Genomic DNA, 27,477 nt, shown 5'->3' with positions numbered 1-27,477 from the left:
TTGTTTAATGATGACAGTGAATGTTAGATATATTTGTTTGGCCTACTGTTGCATCTACAATTTATGGTACCAAGTATGCGTTTACTAGAATGAATCTACAGTATATATGAGAAATTGATTTTCAAGGAGACAGAAGTAACCAAAATAATATTTTATTACACCCAGTTCAGGCACTGTGTTAAATAAAAAAATAAATGTGCTAACATACAGTATATTATATTCTAACTAGTGTAGTGTCCCTAGTAACATTCTTTCCCAACACGCATGTGCAGTGTATTTGTTAAGGGGCTGTAATCCCCTTTCATCCAGGTAACGTTACCTTGGTCGTTTTGCTAAGGGACCTTACTTTTGCATAGTATTCTCTTGAGTAAACCCGTTAATAAGGAGGAAAATAAGGTCTATTACCACATTAGGTATGGTAATGGGATTTGCCCTTTATAACACACTTCTGAGGATCTACTCCTTGGATCTATGTTTCAAGCTAAAACCATCAGCAACAGTGATAATTCCGAATATGTTTCACCTAATGTCAATGTATCAACATAGTTTGCATTGATTGTGATTACTTTAGTGTCATATAGGCAAAGACACACAATTATTATGACTTATTGGAAGAGATGTTGGAAGCATATTAAATTATTAAATGTAATATTATTATATTAAATTATAGTATATGCAATACTCTTTGTGTCATTTACAATAGTTATAATACAATTTAGTAAGTGCATTAAAAAAAACGGTGGGCAGTTAACTACAAGTAAAATTTGTATTCTTATATTGCATCTGCTTAATATTTTGAGCCAAACATATGTATTTTATCAAAATATATGTTAATAAAAGCCTCTTTCTCCCATTTAAAAAGAATCACCTTCCAAATAATCCACAAACACTATAATGAATAAGTATAGGAAAAGTCTCAATCATCAAAATAATTGTATAAGAATGAGAATTACACCAGGTGACATTGTGGAAACATGATGTTACCATGACTATGACCGGCTTCAAGTAACGACGCAAGTGCGTCGTACCTCAGTTCTGGTTATGGCGGCTGGTTCAGGTGGAGCAGGGATAATGGGGGATGCACATTTATAAGATACATCACATGTTCAAGGTGATTTCGATTCTTGACAAAGGGCTGCTGCCGGAAATGTTGAGTCTCTCTGGGCAAGTGTGTCAGCTATGTAAGTCTTTTTTTATGATATGCATTAGGTCAAGTTATTAATTCACTTTGTGTATTATTGATTGATTTTTTTTTGTAAGAGTATTTAAATGCAATTCTGATATTCATTTGCCATAGTTAACCACACTGGCACTTGCAGGCAATACCGTTTGTAAGCCAAAAAGTCTTGCATTAAAGATATCATACATTTAAAAATAGTAAAATATGATGCAAATATTTAATGTGGTAGTGCTACATTATTGACTGAAAATTTGGTATTACTACCATGTAAAAGCCGTAGACTTCATACATAGCTGTCATAATGCTATATATGTGGGATTTTCTTGCAAGGATAATCTAGAATCATGGCCTTTACATAATAATCTAGAACCTTTACAATGTGGATACAGATGGCAAATCATGTTTCCCCTAAAGTTACTGATAAACAAATATAGAGGTGAAATCATAGATTTTGATACATTCCAATTTCATGGATACGTGAGTTTTCATAAAGAATTGTATGGTTTTTCATTTATAAATGGTTAACTTATATATTTGTGCACCAAGTCCATTCTCGCTTATGAACTAAAGGGAAAAACTATAATTGCCTTTGACCATGGAAACAAAAAAAACTATTACACTTAATTTTACACATAATTGCCCCCTTATATAACAAATACTTTACTTAAAATAAACCTTTTCAAGTAATAACATAAAAAGTGCTATCAATAAAATATATAAAAATGTATTTAAAATAACTTAATATACATTTACAGTGACACATATTTAATAGGTTACAATGCTATCTATGAATATGTGTTCATATATTTTGGAGCTTGTAAGACGACAGCTTGCACCTGAATGAAAATGAGACTTATATGTAATCAAAGCATGTGTACAAGATACATAATGTTAGTCATAAATCATTTTTTTCAGAACCAAAATGGGTAAAAGGGTTAAGAATACATTAGCATTCTACTAGATTATTAGCATGCGTTTAACGTGCCAGGTATATCCAGATATAACGTAGATTACTAAAATGTAATGTGTTAATTGTTGCAAAGTTTCAAAACAATAATTGCTCACTTTCTCATATTGTTGACAGACTATTTTCTTTGTACCTATCTCTTTATTTTAGGCCGATCAACTCTATATTTTCAAATAAATTGAATAAAACTATTTACTTTTAATTGTACACATAGACACTATACAAAAAAAAATATTTTTATAGTGCTTATTTTAAAACAAGTATTATAATTAAAATATTTATGTGATTGTATTCATGTAAGGAAATATTTGACTTAACTTATACATATTTTACCACTTACAATGTAAACAATATTGAAACAATCTATTGCTTAGATTTGTAATATTGTTTATAGTATTGAAATATTTGGGGCACATGATAAATAATATAATGATTATTATTAGGTGAAGTACTGTTATTATCTGTAAATTATTTTTTAATGTCAGACCAGTCTGCAATTCATTTCTATAAAAATGCCTACTTTAAGATTGAAGGGGGATATAAACTTAATTTTTTATTGATGAGTCATTTAATATTTAATCAAAACATGGTTCCTACATGATAGGTATTAATACTCTAAAGTTATTGTCATTCTCTTGGCTTTGGAAGGTAAAGGAATTAACCCTTAAAAACTGTATAATTTATTTATAAATCGTTATAAAATATATTAAAACAAAATTATGTATGTGAAAACACTTGGGTATCTTAAACTGATATTATCAAAATATAAAGATTGTAAAAATCTAAATAATATATGTTTATTTGAGTTTTATTATTGCAGATATGAATGCAAAGTAATTGCCAGCAAAGACTTATGAAATAGATCAATAAACATAAAGAACCAAATTTAAGTAACCTATAGATGTGCCCTTTTATATACAATCAACTTTTATGTTACTTTAGGTTAAACATTGTTATTTACATCACCATTAAGCTTTACCTTTATGTATGGTACAATGAATTCTAGATTGTTGTATATTCAACATAAAAAGCACACACAAATGTTATTCCCCCTTAGCTTCTAGAACTATGCAGGTTCGTTTCATGCATGTATGGTGCATGTGTAAATTTGGAATGTTCTACTGTATATATTCCTTAAAAAAAAACATGTAAAAGATGTGTTCTTTCTCTAAGTGTTTAAGCATTTAAAATGATTCCCTGTACTTGACCAACGCATAACCAAAAGATTATACACATAGGAAACAATATACATGTGTATTTTGTTTTTGAGTTGAGAACTTGTCAGAACACCAGGCCTTTAATCTTAAAATGTAAATAATTCAGGTAACACTTGATTACTGAAGCTGAACATCAAGTGCTTCTGAGTAGCACAATATTAAAAAAAGCCTATCTGTGTAACCACTAAAGGATTTCATGAGTACATAACTATACCACATCCATCCACTGGTATAGAAAAAGCAGGACAAGTATCACTTTGTTTTCCTACAAAGTATTGTAATACCAAAGACAAATGACAAGCCAGCAAGGTGTTGCAGGGTTTCAATTATTTCATGTTTGATTTTTAATTGTTAAAGGATGATCTTGTGATTGTGTCATTGAGCTAGAGGAAAATACATTTTTTAGGTTTTTCAAATAGTACATTTTTCAATTGATTGCACTGTATTTACAAGGTGTAACATGGAATATTTAAGCTTTTTTTACATTCAATGCAGACATCGTATATACAATCAGCATAAAAAAAAACATTTAGTATTATTCCTGTTTACAATGGATAAGATTATTTTATTAGCAAAACTACCAGCCTGTTTTTATAACAACATAGTCATGTTTCCACTGAGAATCAGCATACTCATAACTATAAATTATGTGAGCCATTCAGTTTTATTTACATACGTAGGGAATACAACATCTACTATATATCTCCTGAGAGGTGCATATTAGTGAATGTGTATAATATACAACAGAACCAAGCAAAACATAATGCAGTGTCACCCACGTGCATGCCTAGCCGTTAGGTCACCATGCGTTTTGTTACCACCATTACAGTGTATTATTTAGGAGACTTCTTATCTAACAACGTTTCTGCCGTCGATATTCATCTTTTAAATATAAGCAGCAACACTACAAACCAAACTCACCTAAACATTATTTATGTAATATCCACAATTCTGCTCATCCAGTGATTGCAAATTTGACTTTAACCAACAGCATCTACTGTATCTTCTTCGCGTGAAAAAACAGAGGAGAGAAAGAGAGATATAGAGAGATCTTATCTCGAGGAGAAATGGACTTCCCATCCTTTTTGGCTGGTATTAAACTTTGGAGTGTCCAACATACATGAACCAGTTGAACAGAAAGCCTGATGGTCTTTCCAGCATTAGCGGAATCTGTATCTGCTGAACTTTTTCTTGCTATTTCATTCTTCCCATCTCCTTCTGTCTTCCCTTGTTTCTGAAAGGGTCTTCTGGTCAGTACTGATTAATAAGTGTTTTTGTGAAGTGTTGCATAATAGAAAATGGCTGGTGACCCAGCAACGACTAAACCTTCAGCTAGTTTATTGTAGCAAGCTGAGAAAGGGGTTTTAGGACAGAGACCCCAAGCACTGACCCGCATTCATTCTCTGGATTCCCTATTCATTCACACAGTCTTATGGTCGCCCGGAGATCCCATTGTTTAGCAAATAACAATAGAGATTTAGAAGAGAAAGTAAGACCTTTCATCGCCATTCTTGTTTATCACACGAAATAAATAAATATATATATATAAATATATATATATATATATCATGATTAGTTCGTGTATATAGCCATGAAACAAAACTCAACGTTGTATCTTTGCAGACACATTGTAGCCTAAATGTGCGGTGACACATACATTGCATTATTTGGTTTAATTCCAGAATGTAATTGTGTATAATGCTCCCATTATACGTGGTTTTGTGCAGACCCATTCACACACATATTTTGAACACAAAAATTAGAAAATGCATTATAGGTTGAACAAAATACAGAAATACCTAACATTATGCATTATTATGGTAGAAGGTTAGCAATTATACACATTGTGGTCAGTCATTTTTCTAATATGAATAAATAAGCAAGTGGTGCTTATTCACACAGAAACACACACACACACACACACACACACACACACACACACACACACACACACACACACACACACACACACACACAAATGGCCATCTATAGTTGGCCTAAAATCTGATAATTATATTTATGACTGTTATGTTCATTATCTAACGTTTTAATTTAATGCCACTTCGTGGACATCTCTATGTTTGTTCTGGGTGCAACAATGATGGGGGTGACTAATATACATCATGTGCTAACGTTGAACACCACATAATATATACATATGTGTATGTGATATCAATGGTAATTGTACTGTGTTGATATTCTGACTACATTATTTGCAAATAGGTAACAGCGTACAACAGTGAACGATTTCTTACATATTACTACGTGAGAACAAACGTATTGTTGAACATGGAACAATGCTTCTTACTTGTTTGTTTCTTATCTAACATAAAACATAGAAAACATGATGTATAGACAATTTCCATTGCTGCAATACCCATATATTCTGTTACAATGTATTACTCAAACGCAATTCAGAGGTCAACAATTTAAGGGGAAAAAAGTCTTCCTGAAAAGAATCAATCCCACTATGACTATGAATGGGAAGAGAAAAAACAGTGGGATCAAAGTATTTGGATCTGCTAAACCATTCCATTGTTCCATCGTTCATTGATATGCTAATGTATCTAGTGTGGCTATAACAAAGAACACCTTGCAGTTTTAAGATACTTTTGTGCCCTCGCCAGAGAAGTTTATTATCAACTAATTAGCAACAACCTCTTCCAATGAGTTAGGTTACATTTTCATAAGCTTTTAACAAACATACTGAGCTGAGACTTTTCAAGATGATCGGTTTGCTAAGCAAAATAGAGTCCAAAGACATGAGTTCATATTTACTAATGAATGTATAATATATGAATTTGGCCTGTACAGTTATAGAATACGGGTTGTATTAATGTTCTATTTTAACGGTTTACTGTATTCTTTGTCATTTGTTAATTATATATTTTCAGTGCAGTAAACGAAAATCGTCCATGTCCTTGTCAAATACCACCAAAAATGTTTCATGTAACTGAATCAATACAAAATAGACATCCAGTGCAAGGTGCAAATGACTATCACAAGGAAAATATGCACCATTAAATTAAAACATGTTTCTCATGTCTATAAGAGCTGCTTTTTAAGTTACTTCAACTGATTTATGGATCATCAAAATACACATATGAAAAAATACAATGTGTGTGTGTGTGTGTGTGTGTGTGTGTGTGTGTGTGTGTGTGTGTGTGTGTGTGTGTGTGTGTGTGTGTGTGTGTGTGTGTGTGTGTGTGTGTGTGTGTGTGTGTGTGTGTGTGTGTGTGTGTGTGTGTGAGAGAGAGGGAGAGCTTATGTATGTCTGTGTGTGTGTATACGTGCGCATATATACATACACACTTACGTATGCATCATGTATCTGGGGCATGGTGTGATGCATAACAATGGAATCACTGTACATATATGAAATATATCACCTGTGCTATTTGGAAATGTTACTGTATATATGTGCGTGTTTATGTTTGCACACGGTACATTTCAATTCCGTGTTTGCATTTTAGTTTCCTTTAGTTTGGCAAATAGCTTCTATACAAAAAGTAATTTTTATATAAAAATGAGATTGACAGGTTTGGTTTGCTGCTCTCTGGATCGATTTACTGCATGATGTTATGTGCATATAATCAATATTTAGGAACTACTAATATTATATTGAGTTTCATATTTTAAAAAAATTACCATAAAGAACACCAAAATAAATTATGTTCAAACCAAAATATAGTAATTGGAAATGAAAAAAATATATATAAAACGTTGAAGATTTTCGATTAGACTCCTTAATTTCCTATTTATAATCCTAAATATGTAGCTATTTAATCTTCAATAGAATCGGATTACAACCCATTAGAACAAGTACATTTGGAACTAGGATCACAGAGGTATAAAGTGAAAACAAAGGGAAACATCATATTTAAATGGGATATACTAGGTGATGGCCTGTGAAACTGCACTTGTTCTAGACATTTTAATTAGAATCGTTATATGATTTATATTTGTCTTATATTTAAACGGAATACATCCATGTTCACCTTCCAAATTCAAATTCTGTATTGGCTAACCTCCGAATCCAACTCAAGATAAAAAATAGAAATACTTCTTAAAATACACATGTTTTTGTCACCATATGAAAATGTGAAGAAGATTTATTGTGTTTATATGTGTTTAGGAAATTCGGTGTCTTTTTTACAGCAACAATATTTAAATGGTAGTATTGATTTTAATGATGCATCCTCTAAAACCTGCTCAGTGGAAGGGTTGCATTATTCCTATGACTTTAGTCCTTTAAATACAAATATGCTTAACAAATGTTTTTATTTAGCACAAATGCATAGTACAGTATTTAAGTTCCCATCAAAGACATCCGAGGTCAGAGGAACTCGCTCAGAGGTAAATCAGGACACTAAAGATGACCTATTTCAAGATGACCAGGTTCAGTGTACATACTGAGAAAGATGAGAGATCTTTACATTGTGTAGAACTCTAACTTTTGGAAGGAGATCCTGAATGTATGAAGATTATTACAACTAGTATCTCAGTCAATAACCAAAGATGTTGTAGGATTTTTACATCAGGTAAAATGCATGATTTAATTAAGCTTTCCCCCCCCCGGCCCCCCCCGCCCCCTCCCCCCAACAGCAAAAAAATTAGGGACAGGCCTTCTACACAAATTGGAGGCAGCTAAATGCTCTTTTGTGCCTACAGCCCTGGGGTTGTTAAAGAGGCTGCTGATGCATGAGAAGGAAAGTGACTGATTTAACTCATTGGGATGCAGAAAGCGACCAGCCCTCTTTTGAAAAAAAAGGAGAGAGAGAGAGACATCGTGAAAGAGGGACCGCGAGTGAGAGCTTCCTACTCATTTTAATCAAAAGCCAGCAACGCAAAAATGAAACTTCTTTTGATGGGGTGAATCTACCTTCATATTATTACCAGGTAGATTTCCTTTACCGTTATTCCGGAGCGTGGATGCCATGAATAACACAATCCTTAGCACTGGTTGATGGGGATTACTCAGCATTCATAAGATTGTAAGTACAGCATTTCTCTGCATTTGCAGCAACTGTATTTGATATGCACACACATGCTTTCTTTGTAACCATTTATTCTGCTGCATTATACTCGTGCTATAGACCAGAGCATTCAATTACAGATAATCGTTGTCATAGTGTGATTGTAAATGGATCTCCATCGCCTTGTTTCCGCTGCTGACCATTTCACATTGCAACCATTGACAAATAAACTGCTCGTTTGTCTTGATATGCTTTTATTTTCATTGTATTGCCCTGATCTGTTGGCATATTTGCCCTGGACAACTTTTTATTTTTATCCTTACCGCTGCTCTTTCAAACTACTCATTTGATAATAAGATTCCCCTAGAAGCTTTATTATATTAGGGTTCTTTCCCTCAGTATTTAAGGTATCTAATCTTTTTGACACCTTATTTGGGGCTTGATTAAGTGGTACAGTTTATATTTCCTATTGGTAGCGTTGTCCCTTCACTGCATGCAAATGTGAAATGAATTCCTATGGCCCATGCTTCCTTTGTGTGATGCTGAAGCTGTTGAGCTGCTTTGTGCTTGGGAAAGGGAAAATGGCGAGTCCTATTGTGTTAAGGCCATTTTCTTCCGGTACAAAGGTTTCCACAAGTCCTGAATACAGAAGAGCTCTCCTGAAAGCAACATTTCCACTTATGAGGAATACATTGGCTCTGGTGAAGCAAGGTGCTGCACACATGATGCAGGGATGTTTTCGCACCATTGCCTGTTTTTTTGAAAGGTTGTGTCATAATCTTATTGATTTTTAGATGCTATAGCACGTAGAATCTTCTTGGCTAATTATTCTATGTATACTTCCTGCACTCGGGCTACAAATCTATTATTTGTTCTCAGTATGGCATTTTTAAAATATAATCAAATATCCTTTCTTAGAATATTTCACTTACGTTGTTAGCAGTGCCCTACGTGCAAAATGTACACAACTGCAGTATGTTGTTTTTTTTACCATAGCAGGCAGAATGTATTGTTGAAATACTCATAAATAAATACTTACGTTTCTAAAATAGAAACATATTTTTTCTTACTTTGCTAAATGTAAGAAAGAGCTCCAGATTTTGGGTATTGATAGAGACAGGGCACACAAGCATAAAATACACACAAGCATAAAATACATATTTATACAGGTATTTATTTGTCACGTATGTTCTTCACTTCTATTAGTGTGGAGCTATACTGAAATAGTATTGCATAGTGTCTGGTGGAGCAGTGCATCTGATACTGTGTGATTGTCATACTGTATTTTCAGAGATCTTCTGCTATTTCATATATTTGACTGGACACATCAATATTTGATCAGAAGATTTGTTATTAGGCTTGTGTGTTATTGTTATATGTCGAAAATAAAATACGTGTTGCTTATCTGTTGGAAAAAAACCCATCAGGTTTTATACACATTACAATTACTGTAAATTGCTACAAACTGACGATCAAGACCATGGACAGCGAATCGTCTCTAGCAAACATTGCAGCATTAAGGGCTATTAACCAAACCTCATATTTATGTACCGCCTGCACGTTGGATTTTTAATCCAATAACGTTTTATATTAAAATCTACATAGTAGCATTTTTTTAAAAGACTAAAAAAAAATTTTTTTTAAATTGCAGCATTACTAATTTTACTGAGCAGCCATCTTGGAAACTGTAACACAATTGTGTAATATGTTTTTTTAATGTCAAAAATATATTTGTACCGATTTCTCATTTTATAATCTGAAACAGAAAGACCGGTGGTCTTAAAAAACATCAATTTCGAAGCATTTTGTTGAAAACGGTCCTGACTAGCTTCTATAAATAACCATTATAATACATGAAGCTATGGTTTAGGAATGTAACTGAGTCAGATCCAATGTAAGAAACATAAATAGCAGCTAAATATACATCATGGTCGAAAAGCATGAATGTAATGGTAGATCACAATGTTAATGCCCATATGCCCATGAAGTTTAATGATCGAATGCTAATTATAGTAAGGGTCATTTTATACGTGAAGTATATACAATATTCCTGCTGCTATTATTTCATTTGTGTCGATGTATTCTTTGCAAACGACAGTGATCTGGGTTTTTAATGTATTGAAAACAGTACATTGTTTAGGAAGGTCTAGTTAGGCCTTATGGATATGACTAGGAAAATGTAATTCCTGCAGTTAATGTGAAAGAATTAGCCAGCATTAACTTCTTCAGACTTCAGACTTATTTTCCGAGTGGTTTTTCATGCAAAGCAAATTTGACAATGAATTAAATAATAATTAACATAATCAGCTGGCTGTTAATGCACGTCTGAAAATTATTGTTTACCTAAACATGGCAAATTCTCCTAAAAAAAATAGCTACTGTAGCCCAAGATGTCATTGTGTCACTTTACAAAGGTTAGCACAGCTACTGTAGTAGTCACGCATCTAATTTCAGTTTCAATGGCAAATGCGTTTTACTGTACTCTCCTGCTGCTTTTGTTTCAATACTGTACATCATGGTAGGCTGTGGGTCTGGGATATTTACAGAAACTGAAATATCTGATAAATGGAAAGACCTTAGATTTGAATTGGTATACTGTATGTGGCGGTGGCTGTGTCGCCATATCTAAGTGTATCACTGCTCTGCTTAGGTTGGAATTGGACTAAGGCAGAACATCATTTATTCTGAATGCTAGAAGCATCATGTAAGAAAGAAAGAACGTGCTAGCAGCAACGCCCCTTTGTTTTCCAGTGTGGTGAAAAGAATTCAGTGTGCAGTTATTTCTTCTATTCTCTATATGTTTAATGTTTTGTGTGTTAAGTGTCTTGGTATTTAAGCACACAGCTAAATGGAAATAGGTGATAGGAATACATAAGACAGAAAGATGCAGTAGATCCGTGATCGATAAGTAGGCGTGATAAAGCTGATTGAGTGTTTCGCCCTTGATTGGGCTTTGCTTTGAGATGGGGATGTTCAGAGCTCAGACTGTCCTAGGCTCTCTGTGGTTTCAAGGACACAGAGAGATGATGAGGACTTTGGGAGCCAACATCTGCCTGGCTGGTGACGTCAGCGGTCCCGTGTAATCCTCTTGTGCTGAAGGCAGTTGCCTTATTTGTTTGGCTGTAGAGCCATTAATCCCTAATTCTGGATCAGCAAGCGAAGGAAAAAGACCGCACCACTGCATCCGTCATTTCCCAAAATATGAGCACAGATGCACCCCTTTTACATGGAAAGCAACCAGCCTGGTCCTTAGTCCTTCAAATTCTTCCAAAATGGTACAGTAAATGTTATTTCTCATTGTCGGTTGCTTTGCTTCCCCCCCCCTAATATTCGTTTAGTTTGCTGTTTTTTCGACTGATTCCATGTTCCTTTTTTGCTCAGATCTGTATTTTGACCATACCTTATCTTAGCTCGTTTTCCTCACTGCTAAGTGTATTGCGGTTCCGTTTTGAGGGAATGGGGAGGGAAGGAAAAACGCAGTGTTTCCAATTTCTGTATTTTGCATCATTGACTTAATTTAACCTCTTGGACCACAAATACACAGTTGTGTTTCTTGAAGGTTGCTTGGTTTATTAGGGGAGGTGGGGGTGCGGGGTCCTGCTAAACGCTGACCTAATATTTACCTTTTCTAGTTTACTGAATTACACTATTGTATGGCGATTAAGTATTCTCGCATTTTGCAATGTCACTTGCATGCCTTGATTTGGTTCCACTTGCTTAGGACGAATAAGCTATGGTTTGGTTCGCCTGCGTGTGAAAGGTATTAATATTGCTGCTTTGTTTCTATTTTTCTAAGGAATAACCCCGGATCTATGGGCAGAAGAAGCAGATCATCTAACTTCACAGTCTATGGTGCAGTTGATCCACTTGGAAATCCAACCTCGGGATCCACCCATTTGCATTTCTAAAAATGGATCTGCAGCTGAGAAATCGCTCATTTTTTTCGACCTTTCTTCCTGGTGCCAAATCACAAATCCACCAATAGAGGTCAACTTCGCCCAATTGTAGGGCTATCTGTACTGACCACAAATTGAATCCCGAATGGTTAATGGGCTCTTGCCAACTAACATCACTCCTTGGTTCAGGCTTTTCACAGTGAGAATCAATATGGATACGATATCAGTTTAAACCTTAAAAGGCCAGTAAAAGGCTTAGTTTCCGCAGCTCATTCTCCGTGTAGAGTAACTGTAGCCGGGCCATATGGGCTGTCCATACTCTCCCGGGAATGGGCAGGTGCGATTGAGTTAAATGTTCTCATTACAAAGAAAGATGACACGTCTTTCCTTTAAGATCATCGGGTCAAAGCAAGACTCCGAAAGCAAACATTTTTAACCAATGTGTTTCAAAGGAGAATGATAGCTGATTATAACTGACACCTCAGATTTCTAGATTTCGAAATGATTTAATCAATCAGGAGAACATTAAAACGTTTTACCTTCTTAAAATAAAAATAATTTAAAAAAAAAGAAAAAAAAGAACGCCCTTACAAAATACCAATTCATTGAAACTCAATAATGAGGATATAAAAAAAAAATAATAATAATAAAAGATTAACCACCAAAAAAGGGAGTAACATGACTATCTGTATATGTAAAGGAACGTATGTTATTGGAGTTACAGCATTGCAGTCAGTCTGGACACGAACCCTACCGTAGTGTCATTTAATTGAGTGTGGCTCTGGAAGAGGAGGCTGCGATGGGAAGGAGGGGTTATTTCTTTGCAGTGGCGGTGAATCGCTCGGTATTTTGTTTTAAACGAAAGATCAAAGTCTCTGACTCTCCGTGTTCACAGCGGACCTTGATTTAATGTCATACAATTAAGGCACGCGGTGAATGCCAAGAGTGGAGCCTACAAACCACACTGAAGACCTTCTCATCTCCAGAAGAGAGAGAACCTAAAACACATTAATAGTAATTGATCTGAGTGCCACAGCCTTGGAAATGGAAATGCAACAGAATCGATTCATTATGTATAATTATAGCACGTATAGTGCATTTATGCAAAGCTATGCAATTACTGATACATGTAACATTGTTTTAAGATTCACATTAGAATTTCTGGCACAGATAACCAATCCGTTATTTCAAAGAACGTTATTAAAAGCATATTTCTCCATAAATGTAAAGTTTTTTTTAATGTATGTTTAATATTTCACATTTACATAAACTGTTATGCTTATGAACAATTGTGTCCGGAGCTGTAAAACACCTTTGCTGTTGTATTTGTGGTTTATTTTATCCTCACTGGAATTAAATGTAATATTTAGTACGGCACTACATCAGTATTGTAATAAAGAAAATAAAAGGAATTAAGCAACCCCCTTGAATAGATTATGACAGAAATACAAAAATGACTCAATTGGAAGATATCAGTCCAATTACTATTGGGTTCTTTTAAAAAAAAAAAAAAAACTTTTTTTTACAAAGATGTTAGTGGTTCTTTTTTTAATCTTCCCGGGTTGTGTTAAAATATGCACCGCTTCCTCTTTGTTTTAGATGAACACACATGGTTATGGTGTTAGTGGCCGATTTCTTTGTTTGGCTAAATGGGCCTGTCTGCAAGGAACAATTAAGATAACGAAGTCCCCTTGCAAGAGATTCAGTTCCAGGAGCTTGAGAGGGTGCGCTGTCCTCTGTGCTGAAAACAGCCCCTTTCCAACTGCCTTCGCACAAGGCCATCGACTCCTTTGCGGACTATCAACAAATCTGCTCTGCTGACAGATATGATCTGCATAATCAAAGGATGACAGACAGCACTTCTATGTCAGCGTGACTAATAGCTATCCCTATACAAAAAGGCAAAACACTGACTCCACAGAACAATAGGATGTAGATTTGGACAAATATGTAACAGATTGCACCCAAGCTGTCTTACACAACAGCTAGAATGTATTAAAAAGAATCATACCATTTTAAGTCAGACACCATCTAATATTTGAAGTTATTTAAACGTCTGCCTTTAGTAACAATGTTGCATGGTGCATTTGTGTACTGAAGATGTGGGAGGGATGACAATCTGAAAAATGCGCTATGAGAAATAATATGTTATTATATATATAATGTAGCTCAACAAATGCAGGCATTATAAACAGATCATAAAACATATGAAGTATTATAGAGGTTTGTGATATCCTGATTAACATAATATGTAATTGCGTTTTAGCCTCATGCTATTTGATGCATACACGTATTCTGCTAGTTTAATGCAGTATTTTTTTTAGATACAGCTTGTACCATTAGACACCAATGCGTCTTTTCGAGTTCCCTGTTATATAATTGCAGAATAAGTATCTCCGAAATAGCTACAAATTCCAATACACATTGATAAGATTAAATACAAATAAAAAATACATCATATATTTATTATCATTTAAAATAAAAACCTGACAAATGCATTTCAATAATTACAAAGGTAAATAAATCTACACATACACGGATACATAAAATCTATGAGGTATAAGGAAAAACAAATAACAGCTTTCGAGAAAAATAGTCAGTCAATTTAATAAAATTTTACTTCTTAGACATTTATTTGATTTAATTTACATAAAACCTGAAGAGGCAAAGACATCGTTGAAATAATAGCAAAAGCACAACTTTGTTTTGTATAACCTTACTTTAACAGTGTAAATTATAGTTAAGAACTGATCCCACTCACTTATCATCATTATATACAATGGTGAATCAGGAATTTTTTTATTTCATAATTTCCATATTAGCTAGATTAAAAAAAAACAAAAAAACACAATTTCTAACATGGTATAACAAACGCCTTAGTAATTGAAGATAGTATCACAAAAAAAGGCAGATTGCAGTGTGGAAATACATTATCTGTCATTTATTATTCCTTGTCGACTCAGTGTAGCAATCCGATGTATTTGAATATCTTCAATGTCAGCATCTTTAACAATTCAATTGTGTGCTGCAGGTGTCCTTCATAAGAGGATTCATGCTATGTTATTGTATATGAAATCACAATGAAATAAAAATACATAGGAACAATTAATTTATATACCGAGAAAAAAAAACATAAGAACTGCGTACTGTATGTACAGTAACAATTTTATTGTCAAGTATTAGACATGTGGGTACAGCAACCTTTTAACATATGTACACAGACATGACTAGTGACAAAAAGACTTATGGGTATTCTCAGTTGACTAATATTTATATGTGTCTTTTCTTGTTTTCATGTTAGGAAATACATGTTGCTCATGTTTGCAAAGTGATAATACAGTATTAGGTGTATTGCACATCACAGTCTTTATTATCTGTGTCATGTTTTCCTCCTGTAGAATACAGTTTTGCTCATGCTAAGTGACTTTAGAGTACTATATTACACATCACATTTTACTGATAATCACAAGAAACCCGATGTCAGCAATTTTGGGATGCAGTATATATTTGAGGTCCTAATTGAATCAATCAAGGGTTCCCTTCGGGACCACAGCAGCTATTTTTGCCTTCAAACCATTTCTTCTCAAATGACTTGGTCTAAAGCCTGCAGTTCTCCAAGTAATTTAAGAAAATGTTATTGCTTCTTTAGCTTCTAGTCTTTAACATTGAGTTTGGCTGCAGTAGGAAATACTATTACAACAATCTATCATCATTTGTAAGCCAGAAATTTCAGCAAAATGCTTCAGCATTACAACACATCACATCGTCCTCTACTCAAATATAGTGCAGCATGTCGCTTGCCTTTACACAAATAATACACAGTGCATTAACCTAAAAGGATTTGCAATCAATTAAATGAGTGTTGCAGCTATGCAGCTGTCCAACAACTTAAACTGAAGCCATGCAAACAATGTGCATACAGTATGCAGTACCTCGAAAAAAACACCCCACCGAGATTGAATGCATGACATTGAGATCTGGATTGCAATCGCAGACTGAGTTTGGAAGGTCACCCTGCCACATACATTTCTATTCTAGGAGAGTCGGTCAAAGGGTGGTCAATGTGTATTACAAAGGAAGGGAGGTGCAGTAGTAATCAAAAATCTTTGAGGCGGACGAGTAAGGAAATACATAATCGGATCCCTGAAAACCTATTGTGATAAAACGGGGTATACAGTTTCAGATTATGAACATCGCTTAAAAAGTAATATTTATTTCCAATACGAATATATATTTTTGTAGTTTCCTGTAGTGTATATATTTTATTATGTCTCTAGAACATCCTAGCAATGCATGGAAACCACCCTGGGCTCTTGATAGACTAAAATCTGCAACTTTAAGCTCCTGTAAAGAGCACCTGTCATCGCCATGCTTGATATAGAAATGCATTTCTCCCAGTAAATCCTTTTTTTTTTTTTTTTTAAATCATTACGTTTCAACAAGGCATTACAATATACGTTCTCAATATACAGTATATAGGTGATATATTGATTAGTATATACATTAGTTTGAGTTAGTGGACACGTTTTTAAAGCAACTGAATTATATTCACAACGTTGACTTGGTAACAACATGAAGTATAAAACCAGTGCAGCTTCATTGTTATGTTCCTTTCAATTAATACAAACATACTTACGAGCTATTTGTTTAATTGACTTTAATGTACTCATAGTGTCCCTTTTTTGTTGGAATGACCACCATCCAATCTCCACTGCAATTGTACGAGAAGGCTCCATTGGTTCTGGTCACACTGAAGCTTTCGTGTATTATCTGGCCAATAACGTACAATAACGTACCAGTGCTTTGGAAATGATGACACGAATTTCCTGATTCTGTGTTTTCATGAGTCTGATCCTGTGTCACTCACTCAAAACTACATTAAACAACAACTTTATATATTTAAAGTGTGCTACACTATTGCACTGAATGAGAGATCAAAGGTAGGTTTTGTAAAGGCACTGAGACAGGAATATATACATTTTAGGTAACTATTAATTAAAAGTCTCTTATGCTTGGGCAGTACTGTTAAAAACATGCATCATGTTTATCAATTAAAAAAATCTGCTGCTTTAAATAGCAGTTATTTTTTTATAGTGTCATTGTATTAAATATAAAATGTTTATTAGTAATGCAACAATATTACTTGTGTGCTTTCTCTCACAGCAATGTTAATAAAAATGCATGTGTTCGATAAATATGAAATATGACATTTCAGTAGTGCTCTGAAAAGTGTTTTTTTTCTGCAACGCTTTCCCCCTTGCAGTCAAGAGCAACGTTGGTTCTTTAGTACATTGAAACTTTTATGTTTCCATAAATACACACATTATGAATTAGAACACGAAGTTCTACTGCAGAATGTAACCAGCCATATTTACAAGCAAAAAAAAAATAAGATTCTGGGTAAATTGTTAACCTTTTGAATTCACCGATACAAAAGTAACGTATAGATTCATATGCATGAACATGTGAAACAGTAAATGTGTCTTCACAAATAGGTTATGTCTGTACAGTAAAATTGGGCTACAATAACATACTATTACAGCACACACGTCTTCCTTTTTATGAATTATTATACAGCAGCTAACAGTGCTCTTAATGCTTTACAACAGGAGATTAAGCATTAGATCAATAGGACTGGGTGACCTAAATACAAAGCAACGTGGTACAATCATAACTGGAAAAGAGGGGAATCTTTGCATAGAAATGCTCCTCATTCAAATAGCCATTTCACTACAGTATGATTATCATTGGTTCCTAAAAAATAACCATAGAGGGTAGGAAAGTTCTACACTAGAGTACATTTTCATGACACTGAATGGGTTGTTAATTATTCCAAAAGGTTATGTATTGCATTTTTATTTTATTTTATTTTACTCGTTTGTTTTCTCATAGGCTCAAAGTTTACACGTTTATTAATCAAGTGTGGCTATTCTGTTTTTAGCCCCTTGTAAAAGATGTGTATTGGGTGTAATGGGGAGATGTTAGGTAACCCTGGGTAAGAAGTTAGGCCTCCAGTGTAGATTGTGTTGGGTTTAAGCATGTAACCCAATGAATGTTTTCTTTGGTAGGCAAGAAGAAGCTAATGAAGGAACTATAATGCAAATCTTATTTTAATTTAATTAGTATATATATATATATATATATATATATATATATATATATATATATATATATATATATTTTTTTTTTAATTGTGAAAAGGTACGTTTTGTCAAGACCACGCCAATTTATCAAATACTATTGAATGCATGCCCTTTTATTCATATGTTTTACTTTAATTATATGTGATGTCTGATTCCTATTGATGATGCTATAATAACAACCTCCCTCCTGGTGTACTTGGATGAAATGTGTTTTGTTGATATATATATATATATATATATATATATATATATATATATATAGAAAGAGAAAAAAACGCACTCCCCTAGTGCATTATCTTATGATGCAGATGAAATAAAATGTATTTAAATAAATGTAAGGTAGATAATACACACTTACAAGACATAAAGAGTAAAATTCACGTAAAGGTATCTTTACACACAGACTCCTGGTAGAGATCAGCTGAGATGGATGGGGGAGACCTTTATGTATACCCACTGAAAGCCAGTTGCCTTTAGACCTGCTGCTGGAGCACTCACACACAGCAGAAACGACCGCAGACAGAGTCAGAGTGAAAGCAGGCACAGTGTTAGATGGTAACGGTTTCACCTCTTGCAGCTGATCAACACGAGGTGCCAGAGGCAATCTCTGTATACAGGAGTCCCTTAGTTAGCAGTGGAACACCACGCACACTACGTGCTTGCGCGATGACTTCACAGTTCAATGCGTTTCGTCGGCGCTTGCCGACTTCGCCAGGGAATGAAACGCCCTCAGTATTCAGGATATAAATACTGTGCTAGCTTAAATCTGATTGGAGAAACCTTAAGTACATGATTTAAATAGACATGCACATAAACCAATTGGAAAAACACTGGGAGAAAACAATTAAGATAATAAATACTTGAATGTTACACATAACCAGGGCACATAGGGTAAATAAAAATATATAAAAACATATTATATCAATACATGATTAATAAATAAATAATCTAATAAGTAACACAAAGAACCTGAAACCAAAACAAATCTGCAGTCTTAAAATGCACTAATATGCAAAAATGTAAAATACACAGATAAAAATGATACATCTTATTATATATGTTATACATAATATGCACATAAATGTATGAACATGTTATAAAAACGTAATTGAACCAGAAATGCAAAAGCCCATTTTAAAGTTAGGGGGATTAAAGGGAGAAAACCAAAAGCTTGGGGACTGGCCGAACCTGACATTAGACAATAGTATTAATGTCAAGGTTCTCATTAAGGCCAAATGGAACCAGACAGTTCAATTTAAAAATCCAAAAACTCTCCCTTTTGGAAAGATATTTAAAACCATCTCCACCTAACAGAGAAGGAGGAATTATCTCTAGACCCATAACCCGTAAAGTCTCAGGTGATTTTTTATGTACAGTGAGAAAATGTTTAGGAACATAATGATTGACAACCCCATTTATTATGTTCCTCCTGTGTTCTAAAAACCGCGTGCTCAATGGCCGTGTGGTCCTACCCACATAGTGAAGGCCACAACCGCAGGTTAAAAGATAAACGAGTAGTGAGACAGTTCACAAAACCTTTTACTTTATAAATAGGACTGCCTGGAAAGGAGGGAGAAAAATCTTTCTTACAATCTAAAAATGTGCACGTGATGCACCTCCCTCTACCACATTTAAAATTACCTGATGGTCTTTAAAAAGTCTGTGATTGAGCACAAATTTTTGTTGGGGCCAACACATTTTTAACACTGTAAATTATGGTGGGTTTTGCCTGTAAATTCTCTGCTAGAACCAGGTCTCCCAAGAGAACATGCCAATATTTTCTCAGAACTGCCTCCATTTGGCGTGAAGACCCACTAAATTTGGTTGAAAAAACTACTTTCCCATCCATAACATGGGTTTTAGAGAGATTTTTTGTATGTTGTCTATTTTTGGAGGCCAAAAGTAGATCTCTGCGATCCGACCCTGCCGCTCTAAGGAAAGATTCCTCAACCAAGGTGGCATCATATCCCTTAGTGAGGAACCTCTCCTTTAATGTTTCAGACTGTGCCATAAAGTCTAGCTCAGAGGAACAGTTCCGTCTGATCCTACTGAACCGACTGTACGGCACATTCGATAGCCACTCGGAGTGATGGCTACTTGTAGCATGTATAAAGTTATTTACTGAAACTTCCTTGATGTGTGTATCTGTCTGGATCTGACCAAATTGATCTATTTTTAAAATAAGATCCAAGAAGACAACTTCCACGGGATCCACCACTGAAGTAAAGACCAGGTCAAAAGTGTTATTATTAAAATGTAAAAACACCTCAGTGTCCCAAATAATGACAATATCATCTATGAAATGGCCATAGTATACCAGGCCCGCCCTCCATGGGTTATTGGTCCAGACAAAATTATCTTCCCAAAAATCCATGAACAGATTGGCATAGTTGGGGGCAAACCTAGTACCCATGGTCATTCCACAGACCTGTAAATAATATTGATTTTGGAACAAGAAATAGTTGTGAGTGAGGATAAACTGGATATGTGATAAAATAAATGTACCTTGAGTGTCAGCTAATTTGTTATTGTGATTCACATAATGTTTAATCGCTGACAGACCCATATCGTGGGCAATACATGTGTATAAAGATTGCACATCACATGTCGCCCACACAAAAGATGGTTTCCACTTAATCTCGGAGATTGAGTCCATGACATGCAAGGAGTCCCTAACATGTGACCTCAGGTTCAAAACATAGTCCTGAAGAAAAAAATCCACATATTGGGACAAGTTGGATGTCATTGACTCGATCCCCGAGACTATGGGTCTGCCAGGGGGATTCACCAAATCCTTATGAACTTTGGGTAAATGATAAAAAATAGGAATCCGGGGGTGAGTGATAAACAAAAATTTGAACTCCTCAGCAGAAATTAAACCATTTGTGCATGCATTACTCAAATGAACGTGCAAAATGGCCTGGTATTCTTTCGTGGGATCCCGTGGAAGAGTCTTATAAGAGACTGGGTCGGATAGAAACCGTGAAGCCTCACAAAAGTAGACGGCCTTGTCCTGTATGACAATGCCATCTTACTTGTCAGCTTGTCTAATCATGAGGTGACTGCATTTCTTAAGTTCAAGAAGGGCAGATTTTTCACCCTTAGATAAATTAAAATTATAATTCTTTTTAGAACACATGTTCTGTAAATCTTTGTGTACTAACAAATAAAATGTATCTATAAAAAAAAAAATATATATATATATATATATATATATATATATATATATATAGCAAATGGAGATATTACTGTGTGCTCATTTGCATGTCTTAGACATGTCTGCAACCCTGCCTTTCATCATTATCGCCCAGCATAGTGCTTCCACTGCAGCAAGGGATTCTGGGAAATAACATGCAAATGAGCACACAGTGTCACCTTTTTCTTCAAATCCATTTTTACATGGACCCCTATTAGCTTATACCACTAGGGGTATTTGATTTTCGTAAAATTAAATCAGTGGGTTTGTTCATGGCCTGAAAGGCTTTGCTGCATTATACTTTGTTTCCTGTGGTGCATAAAAAGGCTGACAATATTATTATATACAACTAAATGTGCTATTCATTTGTAAGTACATTTAGCCAAATTTGACACACAGCCCTGACTAACAGAAGTAATGTTCGCCATTCAGTAAAAAATGACAAAAACCCACCTTATAAAACACAGTTACAATAAAATAAGAGCATGTAGGGGAACATTCATGTCTCAGACAGGTCCCCACACTTGCCTTACATCACACCGACACAGCATACAATGCTTTCACTGCACCCAGGGATTTGGGGTACTAACATGCACTCACAATGCATCACCTTTTGCTTCTTATTCACTTGAAAGTGATGCTCAGATGCATATTATTACCCAGAAGCCATGTCTGCAGTGGAAGCACTGCATTCGGTGAGATTATGGGGGAAGTGAAGTTTAGGGACCTATCTAAGACAGGTGAATGTGCCCATAAGTGTTATTTATCATTAAGTGTACTTTATATTAATTAGACATTGTGTTTTTCCAAACAAGAGTGACTGCTTATTTAGTTTATTCTAACTAGCAAACACTAAAACATGCAACAGATATAACACAGCGTATGGGGGTTATTTATTAAACTCCAATAGCTCAAGTAAATGAGAATTTCTCTGTTATAGTCTGCACTATCACAGTTGAATGAATAAACACCTACATCTCTAGTTTGCCAATTGGAAAATGAAAGCCTAAATCTAATGTTACCTTTAACAATCGATAATAAGGGTAAAAAGAAAGCACAAATATACAGTACATACAATATAGAGAACATTTACCATTGTTATACAGTAGGTTAGAATTGAACATTGTGCAGCCCATTTTAAATTGAATTAGAAAGCAAACGTACATTCGGTTACTGTAATCATGAATTGCCACAACCTCTACTTCCCAAAGTTTTTAGTATTATTTGTTTTACAAAGTCAGTCATTGAACATGCGTTCCATAATGCAATCAGTAGTTTGTGTGTTTCTTTTTCAGTAAACATTGCTTTTTATAGAGAAAATTTGAAAGGAAGTACAATCATGCTACTGGTGTGAGGTTCACAATATACGGTGCACCTAGTTTGTATTAGGCTGCCTATCAACCGTAAATAAGAAAGACTTCAGAGAGAAGATAACTTTGGTTCAAATTGTTTTATTAATGAAGAAATTTAGCGTTGGATTTTCATTTCCTATTAGTATTCAAATAAAATTGATTATACACCTCTCTCACTGAACACACTTACTCACCTCTTTGATGGACTCAGACATGTCTAGCACACTTGCATTTAATCATAATGTTTCACGTGCCTCCAATTTTAGCACTTAGATTGTATCCTCTTTAATGTATGAACAGTCCATGGGCTTGACAAATAACATTTAATCATACATTTAAAATCCATACAACTATAACTTACATTTTATTGAACAGTACTATAAGAACAGAACTAAAAGAATAGATCTATAAGTTTGCTGCTAGATACATAAAAATCATCTGTATCTCATTTCCACCATTTCTAATAGGAGTTTAATAAGAATGTTAAAGCAGCATTACACATGTTGCAATAATAGTTTTCTTACCTTATAATAAAGAGCCATGCTGCTCTAAATAATAATATAGATGACCTACATAATAATATATTTAAAGAACTACTTAGCCCCTTTTCCCTGAGAAAAAAGTATTAATCCTAACTCATGGGTCAATATCAGGTCGTCTATGTATTGTTTCAATTGGTATCTAGTGAGATACTGGTCTTATTTCTCTTAGTAAAAGAAGCAAGTTCAGTAAATAAATAACAAATATAAAGTAGAAACTAAAAATAATATTCAATCACTATACAAATACTTTATGTCACCATATAGAACACACATGTATGATATATATGACATTTATTTATATATTTTTTATTTACCTTTTTTTAGTGCAATAAAACACAGATGATTCTCGTTTTAGAAATTCCAATGTAAAGCCAGAGGGGAGGAAAGGAAGTCAACACCTGATGAAGTGGCTGAGCACTGCAAAATGCATACAAAGCCTTGCTATTGCTTGCAGTACACTGGTATCGACTTTGGTTGTTGAAGGGTAGAGTGAAAATGTATCTGAAACACTGGTAGCGGAAACACATGGGAGACGCCAGTACCCAAAGAAACTACACCATGAGTCAGTACCTCACACCAGTGGATGTTTGATGGGCTTTATTTTTACTTATAATAGTGAGTGCAATGCTTACTTTTTACTTCTGTCATAAATAAATAACAGTAATTCAGTATGGGATCCCGTGTGTAAGGATTCTGTACGATCCATGCCGGGTTTTGCTGTGGTTCGGGTTTTCCAAGTCACCTGCCCTTTCTACTCACTGTGGCCATTTTGGGTACTGGCAGCCTGCTATATAAGGCTGCAGTTCCTAGTGTGAGTCGCAGAGAAAGGTTCTACGTTTGCAGTTCCTGTTTGTCTACGCTGGCACACCATACTCTTTTGTCTGTTTGGATTCCCCAGTTGCTGACCCCAGACCGGGACCCTGACCTTGCTGTTTTCTGCCTGCCATGACCATTTGCCTTTTTACTGGACTTTGCACCACTGCCGCGAGCACTGACCTCTGCCTTTTACTGGACTTTGCACCACTGCCGCGAGCACTGACCCCTGCCTTTTACTGGACTTTGCACCACTGCCGCGAGCCCTGACCTCTGCCTTTTACTGGACTTTGCACCACTGCCGCCAACCCTGACCTCTGCCTGCTTATCGACTACGGATACTCTTACAGGACTCTGTCCCTGGAGTCTGATCGGTTTATTTGCATCCCTACCTCAACCCTGCAGGTCCGCATCCTGATTTGAGATGAGCATCGTCACACCCTGGTCTTTTCCTTTTTGCATTTTAACATTGAATTTGAACACATGAGACTAATTTACGAAATCAACAAGAGCATACTGTAATAACAATACTTTATTTCACTCTAAGGGGGTTGCTCTACATAGTCCAAAGTGGCTGTTCATGATGTTTAGGGCTACAAATGGCTCAAACAGCTGCTTCAAACAATATAACATAAAGTTCTAAATAGAGGCTGGGATGGTAGAATCGACACCTCATTGAACAGGAAATAAACTGCTACTAATGTATGTATGTATATCTTTATTTATATAGGCCAAAAGTGTACTCTGTGCTTCACAAAGAATACAGTACAGGGAATTATAATAATACAATAAGCGCAGCAAAATCAGACAATAGAAAAGGAAATCCCTGCTCGAAGAGCTTACCATCTAAGTGGTATGATGGAAGACTTACAAAGACAGCAGGTGAGGGAATAAATGCTGTAGATTCAGTGCTTGGCCACAATGTGTGGTTGGAGTGACTGTGGGTGGAACAATAGCCATGAGTGTCAGCTATTGGGATGCTTGATTTGTGGGGCGAGTTTTAAGGTTAGTAAGTATTAAATCAGAAGGTTAACACCATTTGCAGGGGAAGAGATGGCAGGGAGGCGTGGGTGAGAGCAGGTGTGTTTATGTCTGGGTTCTTCTTGACATAATGATCTTTGTCTGGCCCAAAACCAGCACCCCAGGTCATACCTCATACCTTTGGTTACATGAGATCTTTTCCACAATAGAATCTTGGGATCTACGTTAGTATCTTAAACTGGATTATGGAATGAACACATTAAAAATATCATAACAGGAGGGTTGGTCTGGAGCCTAACCAAGATGGATGTGCGAAGCTGAAGCTCCTCAAAGAGGGATCATTAATCCATAACCATTCTGGCCCATATTTACTCATATTAATTCAAGTTATACAAACTTGAATAGCTAAAGAAGCAACGAATATTTAGAGATCAGAAACACAAATTGTGGACGTTATATGGACAATCTATTAATAAAATTGTGTTTTGGGGGTCTTGGGGTGGAACAGAAATTTGCAGGCCCGGAGTGGAGACCCTTCAAGGACCTTGGGCCACTGCCTTCATCCCCCCCCCCCCATCCCTTGCTTCCCCTGCCGGGTCCAACCAGGCAGACTATCATAAGGGCAAGCTCATAAGAGGAACCCAAAAAACAAGAGGGAGAAAAAATGAAGGGGTTAACCACCAGTTCCATGCTTATTGTGGGGGTAGCAGGGGTGGATGAAGGTGGTATTTGGCCCTTGGTGTGTGTTTAGGCCTTGCGGGGGTGTTATGGGTGGACTTAACCCCTTAATTACCTTAGCGGTTAATACCGCTAAGGTAATTAAGGGGTTATCCCCTCCTGCTACCCACACGGTAGACCTAAACATCCATCCTCAGGGCCAGTACCCCTTCACCAACCCACACTACCCAAAATAAATGAAAATACACACAACAGCCCTACTACCCACCTCCTAGGCCACCAATAACCATTACAATATGTAATAAACACCAATACACAACACACCCATTACCTGTGCTCCCACATAAAACCATCATTTATTTTTTTATACACAGGATTAATACCAGAGGCCGGCGGGAGTCCCCGGATGGTCCTCACGTGTGTCTGGGGGTCTTAGGGTGGTCCCTGCTGGCCAGCGGTACCATTCGTGTTGTAAAAAAAAAAAAAAGATGGCCTACATTTCAATAATGTAAAACAAATAAATAATCACTTCACTTCTCCATGTAAGGAGCATGCAGCTGGCGAAGGGATTGGCCATACAAATGTGAAAAACAGACAATGAATCCCTGCGCTCTTCCCTTTAGGATATCAATCATTGGGTTATATAAATATATGGTGTAAAAATCTATATGATAAAGGAGACTTTTGGTTTACATCCTTTGATCAAATAATGCCAAGCCTGCTAACCACGTCAAGGTAAGTCTCTATAGCAGATCCCTACCCTAAATGCATACTAATTTTATGTGAAATAAACCCAGAAGGGGTTAGTATATCCAAGCATATACTTATATAACATAGTGCAGTTCAAAACTGGTATATACCAGTAAAGATACTCACATTTCTGCAAGTAAAGTGAATAGTGAAATACAGGGACCATGCTGGGAGATTATATACCTAGAAGAAGGAGGGTCTGGCCTCCCACAAGCTGCCTAATAAGCAGTTGCAGGTGATTGGCTAAATATATCAATTACACCCTAATAGTATTGCCCTCTAGGAGCGTGATGCTAAGGATTAAAATCGGCCTAACAGAAAATATAAAACAAATATAAATGCAGTACTTCTCCATGTAAGGAGCATGCAGCTGGCGAAGGGATTGGCCATACAATTGTGAAAAACAGACAGTGACTCCCTGCGCTTCTCCCTTTGGGATAGCAATAATTGGGGAATATATATATATGTGTGTGTAAAAATCTATATAATAAAGGAGACTTTTGGTTTACGTCCTTTGATCTAATAATGCCAAGATTGCTAACCACGTCAAGGTAAGTCTCTATTACTAATGTTATGTGAAATAAACCCAGAAGGGGTTAATATATCCAAGCATATGCTTATATAACATAGTGCAGTTAAAAACTGGTATATACCAGTGAAGATACTCACATGTCTGCAAGTAAAGTGAATAGTGAAATACAGGGACCTTGCTGGGAGATTATATACCTAGAGAAGGAGGGGCTGGCCTCCCACAAGCTGCCCAATAAGCAGTTGCAGAACAGTTTT

The 27,477-nt window shown here is 35.6% G+C and overlaps 2 long non-coding RNA genes across 2 annotated transcripts; both read left to right on the top strand.

Annotated features, from left to right (window-relative positions):
* The first annotated feature begins 973 nt into the window (after positions 1-973).
* LOC142484305 (uncharacterized) lies at positions 974-4,900 on the top strand. Its single transcript, XR_012797803.1, has 2 exons — positions 974-1,181; positions 4,356-4,900. It is a non-coding gene; the product is annotated as an uncharacterized LOC142484305 (long non-coding RNA).
* A 3,471-nt stretch (positions 4,901-8,371) lies between these two features.
* Positions 8,372-17,450, top strand: LOC142484294 (uncharacterized). Its single transcript, XR_012797792.1, has 2 exons — positions 8,372-11,615; positions 12,137-17,450. It is a non-coding gene; the product is annotated as an uncharacterized LOC142484294 (long non-coding RNA).
* The last annotated feature ends 10,027 nt before the right edge of the window (positions 17,451-27,477 follow it).

Source organism: Ascaphus truei, chromosome 2 (assembly GCF_040206685.1).
Source record: "Ascaphus truei isolate aAscTru1 chromosome 2, aAscTru1.hap1, whole genome shotgun sequence".
NCBI classification, from domain to species: Eukaryota; Metazoa; Chordata; class Amphibia; order Anura; family Ascaphidae; genus Ascaphus; species Ascaphus truei.
Note: the sequence above shows the minus strand (reverse complement) of the source record. Positions and strands in the feature narration are given on the sequence as shown.